Raw genomic sequence first — 17,365 nt, 5'->3', positions numbered from 1 at the left:
CACCGTCTATTAAGTAAACAAAATAGGCATTCCTCACTGTGTATTAAGTAAATAAAATAGGAATGCCTCTCCGTGTATTAAGTAAATAAAATAGGCATTCCTCACCGTCTATTAATTAAATAAAGTAGGCATTCTTCGCCGGGTATTAAGTAAATAAGATAGGAATTCCTCACCGTATATTAAGTAAATAAAATAGGCATTCCTCACCATCTATTAATTAAATAAAATAGGCATTCCTCACTGTGTATTATTTCTGTGTTAAGAGTGCAGAAAATATGCTTTTGTTTGTTTGATTTTTAAAACCAAAGAGAAATATAAGTCAATAAGGGATAAATTTCTATTTTTTTACCGTAAGATCTTTTTTTTACTTAGTCTATTTGATGAATGAAGAAGTTTATGTTCCGTGGTGTAAAATGTACTGACATTGATTTTTATGTAAAAATAACTAACGAATATATTTATGTACAAGCAAATATATTTCGTTTCATTAATTGCAAAGAACAACTGAATAGCTTTGATCCTTTCGAGAGTGTTGCACAACAAATAGTTGACGTGAAGATTAACCTTAACTTGTTATTCCAGGTTCTATTTTTGTCATCTTTGACTGTCTTAATGCAACGCTATTGTGTAAGATTCAGTAAGTAAGTACCCGAAATAAGAGAAGCGATCCAGCTATTTACACGATTAGTTTCAAGAAGCTTATAAATATTGTAGTCACCTTAAATGTCGTTAGTTTTGTGTGTTTCTGATAGATTATTGTTGCCCAATATTTGCTGAAACGAATTGAACAATAGTACTTTTCTTTTGCCCCCTAGTGACACAGCGGTATGTCTGCGGACTTACAACGCTAGAATCCGGGTTTCGATACTCGTGGTGAGCAGAGCACAGATAGCCTGTAGCTTTGTGTTTAATTACAAACAAATCTTTTCTTTTTGTAAGATCTGTACATGATTCAACAACTGTTTATTTGGGAATGTAAGTTTGTTTGTTTTTGAATTTCGCGCAAAGCTACACGAGGGCTATCTGTACTAGTCGTCCCTAATTTAGCAGTGTAAGACAAGAGGAAAGGCAGCTAATCATCACCACCCACCGCCAACTTTTGGGCTACTCTTTTACCAACGAGTAGCGGGATTGACCGTCACATTATAAGGCCCCCACGGCTCAAAGGGCGAGCATGTTTTGATGGGACGGGGATTCGAACCCGCGACCCTCAGATTGTGAGTCGAGCTCCCTAACCACCTGACCATGTCGGGCCGTTGAATGTTATACTAAACGATTTTGGAGCCACACCACGTCGTTACAGTCCATGTCGCCACGCCCGATCATGCTTTATATATGGGTCGACAGAATATGTGAAAGGGTCGCGAACAGGCTTTGAAAATTTATCATACTTTATTTATTTATTTAGAAAGTAATTACTAAGCAAGATGTTTTTTATACTACGGGTACTTACTAGATGCGACTGACAATCAGTGCTTATAAATGGCCCCTGAGCCAGAAATGGATGAGAACCATTAAAGTACACCTGACGACTGTGCACCTCGACAATAATCCTGCCACGTAGTTTCCATTGAAAAATGAGCCTTCATATGGTTGTCATGTCCAAAGCACAACACACCTTTCTGTATAATTTTCACAATCCATCTATTGCACTAGGACGACAGTTCCCCAGCGTCGGTTTAACCAGTCTTTCTATTACTTATTTCATGCTCCAGCTGCTTTCGGTATACAACGGTTGAACGGTAGATATTACTGACAGTCTTAATTTGTTGGACCAACAAAATACTCTGTAGACTTTGTTTCTACGAAGATCATTATTTAATATGTTGCTTTGTGTTGGCCGGGGCACGTGGACGATTACTGAACCTTGTATTCGTAGATCCTCACCTGTTACAAGACGCCACTCTTTCAATTTAACAGCTGAAATACGCCTTGTTACAGTTCTCTTCCTAGATGGTGTTGTTATTCCAATTTAATCCACATTCTTTGTCTTACAATGCCATTAAGTCTAATGGGTATCCCCGTTTTGGAAATTCTAAATATCCGATCTGAACTTGCATATCAAAAATAGTTTTGGTGTAACTTAATCAACCTTCTGTGTTAAAGATATATAAATCAAAATTACTTAAGATTCACCAAACATTTTAGCATATTACTTTAGGTTTAACTTACTTTAGCTCTATAGAGGAATTATATTCTTGGTTTTCTTTTTCCTCGCACCTCATTGTGAACTTTGATCAAATGGATTTTTTTTTGCACATCAAAGAAAACAATCATGTGATTCTTGAGTTTGTTCGGCCAGGCGGGATTTATTAGTCAGCACACTCGAAGTGTGAATTTGAAGATTCATTGTTCAAGGGCAGGTGCCGCAAAACCGCTGTGGGTGTGCTATAAGAGTGAAAGTAAAATCCAACTATTGACTGATACAAGAGCAGTCCAAGAGTTAGCGGTGAGTGCTGCTGACTAGCTTCTTTTCTTTTGGTCTATTATTTCAAAATCAGGGACGTCTAGTTTATTAGGATTTTTTTAATGGTTTATTGAAAACTAAAATAGGGGATTTTGTTTTGGGTAATATTACGTAAGATATTTGATTGTAGTTAAGCACAAAGCTAAACAATGAACTATCAGTGCTCTGCCCACCACGGGTATCAAAACGAGAATTTTAAAAGTATAAGCCATCATACTTAACGCTGAGCCACCAGAGGGCATGTAAGATTATCCAGAATGTAAATGCGTTATTGCTTCGATTAACTGTGTGTGTGTGTTTATATATAACAAAGCTACATCGAGCTATCTGCTCTGTCCACCGAGGGGAATCGAAACCCTGATTTTAGCGTTGTAAATTTGTAGACTTATCGTTGTCCCACAGGGAGACTCGAATTAATTGAGACAAATAACAAATGTGCGAGTGTTTTTGTAAATAATCTATTATGTATTTTTCTAGAAATAATTATACATTTAGGTGATTATAGAGAATTCTCAATATCACATGGTGGTTATCGAGAATTCTCAATACCACATGGTGTCCATAAATAATTTATCAACTCGCACTGACGATAGAACAATAGTGTATCTGCTCACTGAAAGTTCTTGTATGAAAAAAATACTCTGAAACTCACGTTGTATTAAGTTGAAACTTGTTTAAAAAGTAAAATCTATTTTCTAAGCATCTGTTTAAACATATGATAAAGACATATACGTAAGGGATAAATACAAAACTTTGGGTTTATCGATTAATATGGTTTTTAATCCACATAAATAATAGCCAATCGGAAATGCATAAAAACAAATCAGAACATGTCATTGAATCATTATTTTTTTTATTATTATTCATCTTCGTAAGTTCACTCTCGTACTACAGTGCCTTGTAAAGTATTCAACCCTTGTAAAGTTTCCATATTTTGTTGCTGTTTGAGCTTGCAGTCATTAAACTTTGAAATGAGACTTTATATCTGGAATCTACACAATCTACTCCAAACTGAGAAAGTTAAAAAAATTTTGATATTATATAGATAAGTTAGATTTTCAAAGAAAATTATAATATTCTAAATTACATAAGTATTCGACCCCTTTGTTACGGCAACCGTAAATCAGTTCAGGTGCAAAAGATTAGTTTGAAAGGTCACAAAATTAGTGCAATTATCTCTGTCTGTGTGTAATTAAAGTGATTTAAACTTGACTTCAGAGTAAATGCATCCGTTCAAGCCACAACTCACGTAGTGATACGACAAACCAACCATGAAGACCAAGGAGCTTTCCAAACAAGTCAGGGATAAAGTGGTAGAGAAGCATAGATCAGGAGAAGGTTACAAAAAAAATTCCAAAGTCGCTGATTATCCCTTTGAGTACGGTGAAGTCCATCATTAAGAAATGGAATGTGCTACATGCCACCCAGTCACTACCCAGATCAGGCCACTCTTCTAAACTAAGCAGCCGGGCAAGTAGGTAACTGGTTAGTGATGCCACTGTGAAGTCGACATTCACTTTAAAGATATCTGCAAAGTTCCATGTCTGAGATTGGAGTGAATGCTCATACCTCAACAATATCCCAGTCTCAACACAAAGCTGGCCTGTAAGGGCGAGTGGAAAGAAAAAACCAGTTACTAAAAAGTAATCATCTTAAATCTCATCTGGAGTTTGTGACAAGGAATGTAAATGATACTGAAGACAGAAGGTTTTGTGGTCAGACAAGACAAAAATGAACCTTTGGTCTAAATTCAAAGCGTTACGTCTGACGCAAACCCAACAGAGCACATCACCTAGTCAACACCGTCCCAGCTGTTAAACATGGTGGTGGCAGCATCATGTTATGGGGATGCTTTTCATCAGCAGGGACTGAGAAACGTGTCAGGATTGAAGGGAAGATGGATGGTGAAAATTATAGGCAAATCCTAGAGGAAAACCTAATTGAGTTAGCCAAGAATCTAAAACTGGGTCGAAAATTCACATTTCAGCAGGACAATGACCCGAAGCACAAAGCCAAAGCGACACTGGAGTTCATTCAAAGGAAAAAAGTGAATGTCCTGGAGTGGCCCGACTTGAATCCAATAGAAAATCCATCAATGATCCTCAACAAACTTGTCAGAATTGGATCAATTTTGCCAGAAATAATGGGCAAAAAATTACACCACCCCATTGTACAAAATTGTCCAAAAGGACTCACAACAGTAATTGCTGCCAAAGGTGCTTCCACCAAGTACCCACTTTGGTGGCTGAATACTTATGCAATCAGTAGATTTTAATTTATATATTTTGTTTGCAGGTTTTGCTGACATTCAACCTCCTTCACACATAGCAATGTTAAGTTTAATCAACTAACATTCAACCTCCTTCACATATAACAGTGTTAAGTTTGATCAGCTGACATTCAACCCCTTCACATATAACAGTGTTAAGTTTGATCAGCTAACATTCAACCTCCTTCACACATAACAGTGTTAAGTTTGATCATTAAAGTTTTGAATAAAAACAAGTTCATTAGATAAATTGCTTACATTATTTGTATTTCATCAGATCGTGACATTATTGGTAGGGGTGAATACTTTTGCAAGGCACTGTATATGATAATTTCCCTATTACAGTTCAAGTAACACACGTTAGTCTTTAATATTTACTTTCACATTCGTCACGTAAGTTTAATAAACCACATTTAGAAATTAAAGAAGTTATGCCTAGGATATTGTGTACAGTACAGTTATTCCACGAACTTCTGTCAAAGTCTAAAAGCAATGTTTTCTGAATTCGTTCAGGAGAAGTGGTTCATATAAGAACACATAAAGAACGATTTCTTGTGGTTATCTGGAAACAGTGGTAGCGTGTGATCAATAATTTTCCTGGTAGTTTGGGTGAAGTTATTTCTCCTCTAGTTCAGCAACAACCTTTTATGTGACAGTGTAGAAGCTGTACATTTTTTGATAGTCTATGAACACTGGTTTTAAGGTACTTTAAAAGGAATGGCTGTCTGGTACTTTAAAAGCAGATATTTCACTTTTAGCCTAGAATTAATTATTTTTCTGATAACGTAGGATCGGTGATCGTTTTGATAGTTTAGAAACATTGATTCCTCTGTCGGTCTAGAAGAAGTTCCTTCTTTGTACTAGTTGCAGTGTTTTCCCTATTTGTACCGACCGCAGTCCGTTGGTTAGCATGTCTGACTTGGGATCTGAAACTTTGTGGTTCGTGTCCCCTTACTCTCCCCCCCCCCAAAATAGAACAGATAATAACGCTTCGCACTTTGTGGCTGTGGGTTCGTTATAATAGTTACGGTCAAATCCCACTATTCAATTAGAGTAGCCCACGATGGTGGATGATGGTGAATAGCCGCCTTTGAGCAAAACTACTCGAGGGCTGATAAATAACAACACATTTCTCATTTGGATAAAAGTTTCTTCTGGTAGTCCGAAAACAGAGACTTCTTTAGCAGAGTAGGACCATTAAGTCTTCCTGTAGTTTTATAAAAATTAGTTTCCTATTACTATTAGCCTAGGAGCAGTTCAAACTCTTCCCATTAACAATTGGAATGTTAATCAGAAACTCGATCTTTGGTTTATGTTGAAACCTTGAGTTACGAGTTACATCAAGGAAAAAAAACAAATAACACTATAATATTCGAATTTTTACATTTCTGTTTTTGGGAAGAGAGAGAAGGTTGTTAAAAGAACCTTAACTTGAGAAGGATCATAACTATATGGATTTTATTAGTTGTCATAGTTTCGTTTGTTTGTTTGAATTCAAGCACAAAGCTATCTGTGTCTGCCCATCGCGGGCATCGAAACCCGGTTTCTAGCGTTGTAAGTCCGCAGACATACCATTGTGCCACTGGAGGCCGCAGTTTCGTTATCAGTTTTTACGTTGAATTAATAATAGGCGTTTTATTAGTACAAAAAAATGTTATGTCTCAGTCAATCATTACATTTTCGAGCCTTTTATGTACAGAAAAGTAAATATATTTTTATTCTTTAAAATAGATTTGGGGAAAATGAGTGAAATAATACATTTTAGATTATATTGTATAGTTTTGTTTGTAATTGATTTGTTAAAAGGTTTTCTAAAACATGTTTAAGAAAACCGAGAAGATTTGTTATCTTTTCAATAGAAAACGGTAACAGTAACGTAAAGGTGTGTTTCACTCATGTATCTACATTTAAGAAATATACGAAAAAGTTACTTTTGTAAATCATATTTTGTAGACCAGAGATCCAGCAAGTTCATTACTGAATGGACGTTATAATATAATTTACTCGCACGTCCATTAGTAAGATCACTAGTTCTTTGTGCACAGGTAACGCGATACGTGTAATATACCTTTGTTTTGATAGGCTTTGTTTACTGCTTGCACGAAGCATTCATTATTACAGAATAGCCCTAATGGGAATTTGAACTAAAAACTGGTTAAGTTGCTCAGTCCTCAGATAATTAGAGCATGGAATACATTCTCAACTAATGTAAAATGTTAAAGGACTGTCACGTAAAATGGACCGCTTTACGCAATATGGCTAATTGATGGCATCGTGTTACATAACACTGTATAAAGAAGTTTATAAAATATATTACTCACATAACACCCCTGTTCACGTGATCAACTCTCAACAATTAAAAAAATATAGTAAAATATTTGTTAAGACTATTAAAATTAGTTAGACCCCGGTGACTCAGCGGTAAGTCTGAGGACTTGACACTAAAAATATTATTTGTTTGTTTGTTTGTAATTAACCACAAAGCTACATAATGGTCTATCTGTGCTCTGCCCACTACAGGTATCGAAACTCGGATTTTAGCGTTGTAAGCCCACAGACATACCGCTGTGCCACTGGGGGGGGGCAAATATTATTTAGATACCTACAGTGGGCAAAGAACAGATAGCCCGTTATATAGCTTTGTTCTTAACAACAAACACATAAAACCTATCATAACTTCTTGAGATTCGGAAACGTAAATAATATCAACAACATACTCGTTGTACTAGATGCTGAAAAACGTTTGTTTAGAACAAAATGATAAATCTGTACATATTACAAATTTTTCTAATGATTAATATTAAGACAAATTAAATATTAAAACGAAGGTTTTGGGGAAAATAGTGTGAACACAAATTATTGCAAGTGATCATAAACTAGAGTACTTTATAGATCTGTATCAGTAAGTTTTTATGTTCTGATACTTAAAATGTTTGGTTTAGTTGTTGTTAAGTTCAAAGCTACGCAATGAGCTATCTGTGCTCTGCCCACCACTGGCATCAAAACCCAATTTTTTAGCGTCATAAGCCTGTAGACTTTCCGCTGAGCCACTGAGGGGTGAAAATTCAAACCTAGAATAACTTTTTTGAAATGGTTTTATAAAAGTCGAGAATATAAATACTACTCGGCTTCCATAGTTGTTCTTGTTTTGAAATAAAATTATAAACAGAAAGCTTTGTATGGACATAAATAGATAATTTTCACAAGTTTATTTAGAATTGGACATCCAGAAGTATTCTACACGTTACCGTTTAGAACACATAACTGGTTACATGGTTTCAGGGTTAAGGAACAACGATTACTCTCTTTTTTTTGCTACAATACATATTGAGAAAATGAACAACACATTAATATAATAAGCTTATAGTCAATATATCAGTTTGTTAAACAAGCGAGCTTTGTTTATAAAAACTAAAATTAAAAGGATGAAAACATATCAAAGTTCGTAAAGTTCCATTTCGAATGATTAAGCTGTTATGAATCCAACGACAGAGAGAAAAAAACAACTTGAATATAGGAAAGTTATTTCTTTAATTTATAATAATTTTAATAACAAAAAATTTTATTTGTTTTATGAAAGAAAATTTTAAGAATTACGTAAATTATTCAGCTCTCATCAGATTGGAAATTTCAATTTTCTGGTTCGTCGATTGCACGTGCTTCAGCAGAAGACAAATGAGCCCAGACTGGATCTGCACGTCTTCCGAAACGAAGTCGCAGAGAAGGCGATCGACCACCTTTACGTTCCATCTGGTGGGCAAATCTGGCAACTGGTGGTAGAGCCTCGTTTCTCAGGAGAAGCTCATAGAGATCTCGCAAGTCTGCAAGAAATTGAGATCCTGTAGGACCACATTTTATTAATAATATTCCACTGTAAAATTACCATAGCCTTGAACAATAAGTTTAAAAAACATGTACTAAAGAGATTTTTTTAAATGTTTGTTTGTTTGTAATTAAGCACAAAGCTACACAATGGGCTATCTGTGCTCTACCCACCACGGGTATCGAAACCCGTATTCTAGCGTTGTAAGTCCGCAGACATACCGCTGTGCCACTGTTTTTTTTTAAATGATCATATGTAGTAACGTAAAAACATTCATTTGATTTTAAATTTAAACATAAAGAATTTGGGAAATGGAAAGCTTCATAGAGCCATTCCGAAGCAGTTTCTTTACCTAAAAACAATAACAACTAGAAACGCTCATGATTTCTAAATTAAAAGAATTTTATGCCTTAAAAAACGTTTGCACATAAAATTATCTTTCAAATTTACAATAAAAATAATTTTGAGCTTACATTTAAATGAAAAAAAACGAGTTGTTTTTTGGACACATGTATAAACATAATTTGATGTTAGAACCTGAGATATAAATGTGTTACTAAACACCGCATTTTTGTAAAAACGGATTGTTCGTATGTAGTTCAAAAAGTTAGTTAATTTGCAATAAGTTTCACATCAAATGACCGAGAGCTTAAAATGCGTCAGTAAAACTTTCCTTTAATACTTTTAATCAATTTGTGAATAACAAATCGTGTTGATTAAGTTATTTTTTGTCAGTTTCTTTACATAAATAAAATGTCGTACATGATACATATCTTATTCGATTCTCACATGTTCAAGTTTCTCCAGTTCATTTTCATTGAAGGTGGGGGATGGGTGGGGTGTAGGGGATTAAATATTTTCTACTACTCTCAGTTTTAATCTATTTTCAATTATATGAATATCTTTCCACCTAATGGCTCAACAAAACCTAGAAACGTAAATATATTTAGTTATCCACAATTAAGTTTTGTTTCAGTTCTGCAAAATATTTTCAGTAGGGAACCACGTAATTCACTTGCAGTAAATATGGAAAGTTCAGAGTTTTATCTGTACTACCTTATGTTAAAAATGCTTTGTTTACAGTTCAAAAGTAAAAAAAAAGAAAGAAATTGCCAATCTGAAGAAGTAAGAATCATATTTACAGACAACCAACCGTGTGTCTTTCTAGCAGCGTAGGATGAAAAGCACATTAAGAAGAGATTGCAGCATTCACTGCATCACATCGTGGTTGTGCTCGTGACTCTCCACTCCTGCTAGTTATAGAGCGTACGGACCGTCCTGTTTCTATAGTTTTTCCCCTTCATTCTCAAAACATATCACAAACTTTGTTTATTAAAATAAAGTTAAAAGATAAAAACATATGACAGTTATCGACTAAGAATGGTTGTCCCTGTGAATTATTGAATATGAAACTAAATAGTGTGTGATCGAATACTGAGTGATCAAACTACACACAAATTAATTAAATCATCGGTAAAAAGTCCCTAATGAGTCTTGGAAAAGATATTTTTGTACAACTGTTTTTATGAGACTTAACCTACTTTTATGGTGTATAGAAACAAACATCCTTACTGTATTTCAAGCTATGCGAGTTCTCTTAAAAAATTCGTTAGGCTATATAAAAATTATATGGAATATAATTCACAGAATATGAAAGTCTTTTAGAAAGACATGGCGTAATTTTTCGATTTCTCTCTATTTTTATCTTTAAATAAGTTGGAAGCGTGAGTAATACAAAAGTAATTGTGTACAAGATTTCAAGCAATTGATATTTTGTAAAATTGAGTGTGATACAGTAGGGCTTCTTGGAACCAGGGTTTGCAGTCCAAATGTTTTTGACGACATGAATTGTACTGTTAATAACAAAGACCATTATGTTGAATTTGCCATCGTGTACAAAACATTTTCGTGATAGTTTTAATAGGTTATCCCCCCCCCCCAAAAAAATGCATGAACGTTTGATAAGATCAAAACTGTGATAGTCTTGTTTTAAGCTTACCAAACGCATAGCATTTTAGTAAGAAGAGAGAATATTGGTAGAATGAGTGATATCACAAATTTTAGCTGTTTTACAGCGTAAGATATCCTAAACACACTTTGAAACCAATTCAATCTTGTAACCTTCGTGAATTAGTGAATGAGGAAAACTACATAAATGATTTAACCTATTTATAAGAAATTACTAGTGAGCATTAGAAGAAACAAGAAACGAAGAAATATATGTGTGAAAAGTTAAACCTTATAAAAATAAGTGTTCTGGCCTTATATTTGGACTGTGTTTTCAGTAAAAATTATCCTTAACACTTTGCATTTGATATAATTTTTTTTTTACTAGTAATACATGCAACTATTAACACTTGTGTGAATATGGTCACCCACATTTTTTTTTACTGGTATTATATACAACTATTAACATAGTATGCAAATATTAACTTTTATTTAAACTGATAATATATAAAACTATTAACACTTGTGTGAATATTATCACTCCACTTTTTTACTGATAATATGTTGTGTTTTGTAAATGGATTCAAGTAAAAATTTAATTATTCTATGAGAATCATTAAATCACAAAGAAAACAGCAGTGACAAAGATATAAAACAGTTAAGCGAGGATTACTAGCAAAGGTAACAGCACCGAGCGTGACATTTATTTCGTTGGCTTCATGAAGATGACGGGACAGAGAGCCAATCGTTTGCTGGCGATCACTCTTATAACGCTTCCATATCTTCAAGGTGGAGAGCACTATTTAGAGACAAAAAAACGCAAAGCATGGACCCTCGAATCCACAACTTAGTACGTTAATCATTAGGCCCCTTTCTGCTCATGGAGGGGGGGGTATTAGACACAGTTAAAGTTAAGGAAATTATTAAAATAAGGAGTTTTAGAACAAATACATTAAGTGGCACTTGTAGACAATTGCTTGTTTTTAAATTTTGTTTAAAGTAACTCTAGAGCTAGCTGCGCTACTCGTCCCTAATTTCGAAGTATTATGCTAGAGGGAAGAAGATAGTTAGCCCCACTCATCGACAACCCTTGGGCTATTCTTTACCAACGAATAGTGGGATCGACCATAACATTAAAACGCTTACACGGCTGAAAGGACAAGCATGTTCGAGGGCACGATTCGATCTCGCGACCCACTGATGTTGAATGACCTAACTCATGCTAGGTCTAGTTAACTACTTTAGGATTTGATAATAACTTACTATATTGATCATTTGAGGCTGTATTCTCATTATGAGGTTTACATTTCAAATGGAAATTTTAAGTCTAGGTTAAATTTTTCGGTTAATGAAAATTTTTTTCAATCAAAGAGGATTTGATCGTGTTCACGGAAATGTGTTTTAAACGAGTACAAATTAATGGTGAAAGGGTAAGGTTGAATTGTAACTGATTGTAATACCGTTTATGTTGTTTTGTTATTAAGCACAAAGCTACACGACAGGCTATCTGTGATGTGCCCACCCCTGGTTTCGAAACTCGGTTTTTAGCATTATAAGCGTTTAGATTCACTGCTGAGCCACTACTACTAACTACTACGAGTTTAAACTGTAGTAAAAGCTATGTTGTTTTGACAACGAAAAATGGAAATAACCTTTTTCTATCAAGGTACTTTTTTACATATGTTTTATGCGCTACCTAAGTTCCAGGTCCAGCATGGTTAGGTTGTTAGGGCGCTTGATTCAAAATCTGAGGGTCGCGGGTTCGAATTCCCGTCCCACCAAACATGCTTGCCCTTTCAGCCATGTGGGCGTTATAATGTGACAGTCAATTCTACTATTCGTTGGTAAAAGATTAGCCCAAGAGTTGGTGGTGATGACCAGCTGCTATCCTTCTAGTCTTTCGTTGCTAAATTAGAAACGGCTGGCGCAGATGGCCCTCGTATAGCTTTGCACGAAATTAAAAATAAACCAAATCTAAGTTCCACAAAACTGACACGTCGTTTCGTCCGAATGTGGATAAAAGGACTCGTAAGCTCCAACCAGTGGCGAAGTTTATTTGTCAACATTTCTTTCTTTGCCAACTATCATAAGTACACCGTAAGAAATTCATCTGATTTTGTTAATAAAATGAGAGGGATAAAGTTGAAATCTACAGATAAACTAGCCTCATGTTCAAAAGGCGCCTAGTTGTCTTGAGAATATATTACTAGTAAGCAGGAAATTACCTCTTTTGAAAGTTACTAAAATTATTAAGCTGGCCTGCGAGTTTGTATCGAACACATAGTTCAGGGTAGGGAATAAATAGATTTTAAACAGATTAAAAATTTAGCTATGGGGTCTACCTATTGTGTGACTTGTTTAATGAAATTTGAAATGAATGTTAAATCTGTGGTGGGGCTTGGGTATGTGGATGACACGTTTTTGGCGTAGCTAAGGTATGTGTATGACACGTTTTTGGTGGGCTAAGGTATGTGGATGACTCGTTTTTGGTGGGGCTAAGGTATGTGGATGACACATTTTTGGCGTAGCTGAGGTATGTGGATGACTCGTTTTTGGTGGGGCTAAGGTATGTGGATGACTCGTTTTTGGCGTGGCGGAATTGCAACGACATATTAATGCAGTTTAAAGAACATCTTAATTCGATTAGTTCTACTAGTTGGTTTGCGCTGTAGATAAAAAAGAGGGTCAATTAAATTTCCTGGATATGAAAACCCAACGGAACAATGGGTTTCTCTCAACGTCGGCTTATAGAAACCGTTTTCGCTTGTCGTTCCGCCACAAAGCTGATCGTGTCACCCGTGGCCACAAAAATTATACGCCTTTTCTACGTTTGTATTTGGAGTAATGAAAATCTCTACTTACGATTGTGATATAAGATTAGAATTAATTTTCTTAAAACATGTAGCTAGAGACAGAGGTTATGATCCTGACATTATTGATTGGTTGTATTTTAAGCATAGCAGCAAATTAAAATTACTACTATGTGCAAGGTTACAAACTGATGTCATGAGGATTTACTTGCCACATCTATTTTGACAAGAATAAGTAACATAACAAAATCATAGATTGTGAGAAACGTTCTCTCCTCGTTATAAATTAAATAACCATTTTATAGACGTAAAAGATAAAGTAGAAGAATGTGGTAAATATGATGTTATAAACTTCCTTGTCTGTGGAGTTTAATTTATGTTGGCCAAAAGTGTAGAAGCCCGAAATTTAAAATTTAAGAACACAAAAATAGAGTAGGCAAATGTAACGTGAATTAATCAGTTTTAGTAGAACACTTGGTAGGCACATCTCACGTTTTATACTGGAAAATTGTTAAATTGATAAATCAAGACAAGTTTAAGTGAGAACTAAATCTTGGAGAATCGATAGAAATTAAGAAAAAAAATATTTTAAATAAAGGTTTTTGGGGAGAGTTGAAAGAATTGTGTTCGAGATCGAGATGGTGGTTAGGGTGTAAGATAGGTTTATGTAACTTCAAGTTGATGTCACTAACTGATTTTAACTGGTGCTGCCGAAACACGTAGAGTTTGTTTTCTGTCCTGTTTTTAACAGAGATAATTTTATTGGGCAATAATTCAAAGTTACATGTTCATTTTAAATATTTTTTGGGTTTTACACTCCCTCTGAGCATACATAGAACCCCCTGAAAGTGAAAGTTTCATGGTGATCAAAAGTGGAAAGATTTCTCACAGTCGAACAAACAGAAATACATAAATACACAAGTCGTTTATAGTATAGATGACGGGTTATCTAATGCGGAACACTACTTTTACATTTATTCAAACAACAGCTTGTGTTTTCAGCTTGATGGAGGCTTGATATTAAGTAAAAAGGGAGACGTTCCACAGGGAATTTCCCCCTCTACTGGCTTTACTTCCTGCTCATTAATGAAGTAGCATGTTCTCTAGTGTAGGGCACGATGCTCCTTTCTTTTAGAACTTAGACAGGAAATTATTCACACTTGAACTGTTACAAGCACATAACCTTAGAATAAAGGATGTTCACTACATTATCATTAAGGATAGCATTGTATACTTTTAGGTATATATTGTGGCAGCTAAAAGTAAAACAGTGGAATTTTGTTAAGGATATTTGAGTCTCCCTGAATTCAAGCTAGTAAATATAACTCCAAAGTAAAAGAATTTGCTGGATAGGTTATCTATCTGTTCGTCGTAAAATATTCTAAAATCAGTTTGTTTTAACTTCGTTCATAAATGATAACTTTCGTCTAAGAATGATTGCCACTGTAAATAATAATAACAAAACACAAGTTTTATCGCTTTGAACACTTTACAAATAGTATATTTATTGCAAACAATTTCAGTCTTAGGCCTTATCCTGGTAGAATGTGTTCATTATCAGGGGCTGCTATTACTTAATTCTCAGGTTTATTCATTTAACTCTGATGAGATTAGCACATTAACGCCAAGTATAACTTGAAATAATTTGGTCTTATCAGCTTAACAACCTCTTTTTTTCTGACCAAAACGTTACATGATAGAAAAACATTTTAGGCTTAACTACTTTCGGGCTTATCTTTTTTTAATAATAATTTATATAAAAGAAATTGGACATTTCTCTTAACTTCCACTACTTTTTCATGTTTTACGTAACAAGAGTTTCTAAACTTGATATCCATGATCAAACACAACTTAAAAAGGGAGATTTGATATATTTTGGAAGTTCTATATCAGTAATGAGAAAATGGGCAACAACAAAAAGGTGATAATAAGGCATAACTTGAACTGACATAATCGGGAAAGCAGTTAATCAGATATTGTCAAAACAACGTTTATTTTAAATTCATTCGCAGTTCAGCTCTTAACTGCTAAGAGCTTTGACCACTACAGTATAAAAATGTAAGGCTATTTTGTATTTTTTCTCATCACGATGTTAAGATAGGCGTGATCTAAAGGTTAGCTTGCTCGAACTGTGAATCCATGACGCAAAACTGCACTACGCATTTTGGAACCGTAGGTACGCTATAAGAGCAACGGCAAGTGAAGAATAACCAAAGGTACTGTTGACTAGTGGGCACTGTTGACTAGATAGATGTTTTTCCTTTAACTTATCAAAATAAACTTTCTATTGCAATGCTTCCTTATAACTTTGTGCAAAAATTCTAAAAATTCAAACAAGCCTTTCCAATATTATCAGACGAATAACAAGGGTATGTTTCATTAAAACTGTAAAATAAAATAATCATTTTTAGATATAGGAACTACTTTTAAGTATTTAATCAGATGTTATGATGTCAAACTTGATATCATATTCTACGCCTTGTTATGTCTACTTGAGATTGTTATTTCTTAGCGCTAATCGAACTTACTGTTGACCAACCGTGGAATGTAACAGCTGTAATGAAATTTAAATGATTATGAAGTTTATTTCTGAATACTTATAGGCTAATTTTAAATAGTTATTTGAAGAATGAAATTACAATTTATGAGTTTCTAAATATTAATCTCTTGAATTATTTCTGATTTTATTTTATTGTTTTCGAATCGCGTGGCGTAGAAAGGCCACTAAACCATGCACGTTGTATTCTCCACACACACACAAAATAATGACTCTTTGTGTGTTTGTAGTTAAGCACAAAGCTGCACAATGGGCTATCTCTGCTCTGCCCACACGGGTATCAAAACATACCGCTGTGCCACTAGGGGATTATTCATGATTCATAAATAAGCTGAAAAATCAATCTACTGGATTTAAACATTTTTCTAGAAACTCCATAACCGGGGCGCTTTCAGAAGAAATATATTCCTTTCTTGATCTCTACTTTCCGAAAATGCTCGGGTTATCGGATTTCCGGATTGACTATTAAAGTCAATTTCTAACATTTCTGTTATGGCCACAACACGACAAATGTTGCTAGATAGTTGATCAAGGCTGTTATTTTCTTGAAAATTTTCTTTACCTGAAATATATGTTAATGAGATGCTGTTTTGAATAAAATCAAGTTTTTAGATAATTTTCTCTTTAGGAAGAAGGTACCTTACATTATACAATATATTATTTATATTAATTTTTCTAAATACATTTTCCATTTAATTCAATACCATTTTATCGTTTTTTTTTACTACCTATTTATTTATTATTCTTTTAATTCTTCTTGTTTTCTTCTTTTACATTTTTTTGAATATATTTACACATTTTTCATTATATTCTTTCCTTTCTATAGTTGTCTCAGCGGTAAGTCTGAAAGCTTATAACACTAAAAACCGGATCTCGATACCTTTGGTTGGCACAACACAGGTAGCTCATTGTGTAGCTTTGTGCTCTACTTCAAACCTAACTTAAAATTAACCGCTAAAGTCGTGGCGCTTTGTCGTAGTTGCAAGGCTCGCTATAATAGTAAACATATTTATTGTCTGCATATTTGATTCATGCTAAATTTTATAGTTATAGTGCAATGTATATATTTAATGGATGGAAGGACGTGTAAAGTCTTTATGAAGAGGAATGTTCAGACAGCAAGATTCTTAAAGAATGTAGGACCAAAAGAAAAACTGCGAGAAGTCTTCGTATTTCTCTGTGGAAGCGCCAAAACTCGCATAGCGGAATGTTTCGGATAACAACAACAACAACAACCTGGTGTCCATGTCAATTGATTGTCATTGTATTCATTGTTGTTTTAGCGCAAAGATACACAATGTGCTATCTGTGCTCTGCCCACCAGAGGTATCGAACCACGGATTTTAATCCGTAAGCTTACCGCTGACCCACCGGGAAACCACCTCAATTCATTTCAAAGCAGCGACCTTATATGCACTGAGAAAAGTATGTTACAGAAGGAAACACTCTGATCCAAAAAGAAACACTACTATGGGACTACTGCTGGTACCTT

The sequence above is a fragment of the Limulus polyphemus genome, unplaced genomic scaffold, assembly GCF_000517525.1.
Source record: "Limulus polyphemus unplaced genomic scaffold, Limulus_polyphemus-2.1.2 Scaffold280, whole genome shotgun sequence".
Classification (NCBI taxonomy): domain Eukaryota; kingdom Metazoa; phylum Arthropoda; class Merostomata; order Xiphosura; family Limulidae; genus Limulus; species Limulus polyphemus.
The sequence above is the reverse complement of the archived record's forward strand: the minus strand, read 5'-3'. Positions refer to the sequence as shown.